This window comes from Hordeum vulgare, chromosome 1H (genome assembly GCF_904849725.1).
Source record: "Hordeum vulgare subsp. vulgare chromosome 1H, MorexV3_pseudomolecules_assembly, whole genome shotgun sequence".
NCBI lineage: Eukaryota > Viridiplantae > Streptophyta > Magnoliopsida > Poales > Poaceae > Hordeum > Hordeum vulgare.
Window position 1 is genome coordinate 63,819,419 of NC_058518.1, and position 4,286 is coordinate 63,823,704.

A 4,286-nucleotide genomic window follows, 5' to 3' on the forward strand; every position below is an offset into this window, starting at 1 on the left:
CTCAGACGTCACAACAAGCATGACAAGCTAGCTCACGAACCATCTGTCGTCCAATATGGCAGAAGACTCCAGAGGGCTACAACAACAGGGGAAATTTTCCTGCGAAAAGAGGGAAGAAGTGGTGTGATGACGCATGCTTTATGTAGCAAATATTTATGATGGGTGAACTTATCAAGTAGCTTTATGTCTCATGAACTTGTCATGTATCTTGCGAACTTGTTATGTTTCTTGTGAACTTGTCATATATCTGAGCAGTCAAAATATATTTATGCTGTCAAAAAATATTGTAAGTGCCATATTATGTTGGAAACACCGAGCATCTCGGCGTTTCTATGTGGAGGAGAAACGCCGAGGTCGGCCAGGGTTGTAGTTCCACGTGGAACGTTCTCCCGTCAACCCTCCCACAGGTTCTGTCTTAAAGGAACGCCAAGGACCGCTTTGGCGTTTCTATATGGGTTGGAAACGCCAAGGGCAGCGGCGTTGCTAAAAACACATACGGGTTCAGCGTTTCTGGTCTGCCGCGTCACCACGTAACGCATGCTCCGCCTGGCAGTGGGCCAGGTCAGCAACGCATACGTGTTCGGCGTTTTTATGCATATTGACAACGCCACGGTCTCTCACGTTGCCAAAAGGGTCAGATCGTGAATTTTTTCCAGTCGAGTTCAGTATATGATGAAGTTCGTCCTCAAGGTCAAAACAGTGATTTCGGCCTCCAGTTCTTGTCACCATCAGAGAGCTTTAATCTCTCTCTCTCTCTCTCTTTTCTTTTTACATATAACACAGCTTTAATCATTTGTACTTCCTCTGTCCTAAAATTCTTGTCTTAGATTTGTCTAGATATAAATGTATCTAGTCATGTTTTAATATTTAGATACATTTATTTTTAGATAAACCTAAGACAAGAATTTTGGGACGGAGGGAGCATGTTGTTCACAGCCCAGTGAATGAAGTTGAGATGAAGCAGTATGAGTGTGGATGAAGTTCATATATAAGTAGTATGAGATCTCTGAAAAAAAACTGATTTTCTCTTTCGTAGACGACATATCTATACCTAATAATAAAGCGGCTATTGCTTCCGTCAGAAAACCCACCGCGGTATTTTTATATAAAAAAAATCCTGTAGTTTTTGTTATTCAACCCGCGCTCCATCATTTATCTGCAACGTAAAAGGAAAAAATGATTCGCTGCAAAAATTATACCCGTACGCGTCGCCTCCTCCCGTCAACCTGGGCCACCCTGGCCTGTGCCTAGGCCGCCGCCACACCACTCGCCGCCGCAGCCGACCTCAACCGCCACCGCTGCCGATCTTAACCCACCCACCTCCGCGGCCGTACCTCTCCCCGCTCACTGCCCCCGTTGCGGCGCTCGAGTGCATCGCGTCGACCCTGGTCCACCCTGGCCTGTGCCCAGACCGCTGCCACAGCACTCGCCGCCGCGGCCGACCTCAACCACCACTATTATCGATCTCAACCCACCCGTCTCCGCGGCCGTACCTCTGCCCGCTTGCTGCCCCCTTTTCGGCGCTCGAGCACAGCTTCTGGATCAAATCAACGCGACAGCTACAGTGAGTGGGGATGTTGCGTCTGCTCGATGCAGAACGGCGGCGGCGCGGCGGAGCGAAGTACTTGCAGGTGGAGGCGGGCCTCCATGGCTCACACGGGGAACTCCAAGGTTATGGCGCGGCAACGGCGACTCCTTAGTTATGGCCAGATAGAGGCGTCTAACCCTTGCTCCCCTCATCGTATCTCCTCCTCCGGCAGGAACTCATCATCTCGTGAGATCCCCTCCCCATTCCTCCAACCGTGTGCCAAGCACCGGCAAGAAATTTTGTTTTGTGGGGATTTGTTTGCTGATGAATAAATGTATTGAATGTAAGATTGTATTGTTGTAGAGACAGAGAATGGAATACCACCTTCAGTTTGTCATCTGATCCCACATTCTCTACAACATGAGTGACATAAGATAACAGTTCATTGATCAATTCACGTAACCTCTTTGTTTTGCTTTGCTTGTCCCGCTCAATTCCTCATCATGATAGAATTAACAATGAACGAGTTGATTTCTCAACAAAATAGGATAGGACTGACTACATTAGTTAGTTAGCTTATTATTTTAATAAATTGAAATGATTATAAAAAGATAAAAAACATGTGGTATTTTTTTTTTCCGGTTGCAACGCACGCCATTTTGCTAGTATTAGTACAACGAGAGTACTACGTCCGCAGGTCGACGCATCTGCTTATTTTTCAGGTGTATAATCAAGCCTTCAGCGAGGTTTCTATCTCCGCCGCGAACCGCCCCATGGCCGTCCTCGGCAGCGTGATTGGAACGGCCACGGCGTCCTCCCCGTCACCGTCCTTGACGGCCACGAAGAACGTCCCATGGAGATACACCCGAGACGGTCCGCCATACACCGGCTCGCCCCACCCGAAGTCCACGCGGTGGAACCCGACGTGCCGGAGGTCGGAGAGGAGGAACATGTTCGGCGAGTCGAACGGCGGCGGCCCGTGCAGCGCCAGCATGTCGGCGGCCGACCGCACGTGCGCGGCTGTCGTCTTAGTCTTCTGTATCATCTCCACCACGTCGCCCAGCGAGCTCCCGCCCATGTCGTCGGCGGACGCTGCCGCTCTGAGCGGCACGCACGCGTTGCCGTAGTATCCCGTTGGGAGCCGCAGGGCGGCGTTCCTCCTGAAGCTCGCGATGATTCCCAGCCGCGCGACCTCACCCGGCGGGAGCGCGAGCGCCACCGTGCGGGCGCCGCGAGGACCTCGAACCTCGTCGCGGCCGGCGCACCGGGGAGGCGTTTCTTCAGCAACGCGATGTCGGCGAGCCGGAAGACGAACGAACGCATGACGGTGTCGTCGCTTCCGTGGGATGGGAACGGCAGCGACGGCGCGACGTCGGGCTTGGTGTGCGGCGCGTCGAGGTGGCCGCGGGACCAGGAAGGCGCGACGGCCGGCGCGGGGAGCCCTCGGGCGAGGTCGGCGACGGCTGACATGAACAGGTAGACTCCCGCGGCGTCGCACATGGCGTGGTTGATGCGCATGCCGAAGACGAAGCCGCCGCAGAGGAGCCGCGTGACCTGAATCACCACCAACGGCCAGGTGAGTACACCGCCACTAGAGCAATCCATGTCGAGGAGGAGCTCGTCCATGCACGGGAACGGCAGCGTCAGCCCCTGGCTACCACCGGCTGCCTCCTCGAGCTCCGTCAGCCGCACGTCGGCGTCCGCCTCCGCGAACAGCACGCCCTCGCCGGTGCAGTCCACGACCAGCTTGCCACCTTCCACCTCCCTGAAGCGCCCGGCGAGCGGGTAGTAGTGCACCAGCGCCTCCGACAGCGCTCGGCCGATGATGTCCACCGGGTCGTCGTCGCCGCACGCCGGGCGGCCGCGGTAGACGAAGACGCCCGGCATGAGCACCCGCAGAGACTCCTTGCTGTCGATATCGGAGAGGCGCTTCGTTTCCTGGGGCGTCCGTGAGGCCGGGACGACGAGGACTGGTTCTCGCCGGCGCACGGCGAAGGGGAGTGCCATTGCAGCGAGCGTGCGCGTGTACCTGGCTCTGTTTTGTAGGCCAGGTGCTTCGTGTGTTTTTAAGGCGATCCCCATGGTGCTGATTCTTATAGAGGATCACTCGTCATCACTCTCACGCAATTGTTTCTGCACTACGCATTTGCTTTTGTAGTGCGTGGGGTGGTAACCCTGATTTCTCTTTAATGGAAATCTGAGGAAGTCCTCTTTTGCTTAAAAAAAGGCTAGGCATTACCGGAGAAGTACTACTAGACAATACCCTCAGCGGAATCGCTGATGACCCTCCTTGGAAAACAAATGAAGTAGGTGGATTGGCCTCCTTAGAAAACAAATGAAGTGGGTGGATTGGCCTGCTTGGAAAACAAATGAAGCGGGTGGATTGAAGTTCGATCGTCTCCATCAATTAGACTGCCCGTAATGGAAGTATCATAGATAGTATCATGTATGTCAACTAACGCCCTGTTTGGATTGTCGTTTTGCACCTAAATACGCTGGTAAGAAAAATACGGATGTTCATCCGCCGTTTCACTTTCCGTCTAGAAACAGTTGAGGATCCGTAAGTTACACCTGTATTTTTTATACACCTGTATATAATACAGTAGAGAAACGCTGAACCAAACACAGCCTAAGCAATTTTGATGAGGTGACATAGAATTAAATGAAGAAAGAGAGGGTTGAGTATCATATCATGATACCGTATCATATTAAATATTGTGCTACTATGTGTCTTGCATGTCAATAAATGAACCATCAT

General features: G+C 52.7%; 1 pseudogene; it reads right to left on the reverse strand.

The window, feature by feature from the left end:
- Positions 1–2,009: 2,009 nt before the first annotated feature.
- On the reverse strand, positions 2,010–3,634 carry LOC123407098 (annotated as a pseudogene).
- Positions 3,635–4,286: the final 652 nt, after the last annotated feature.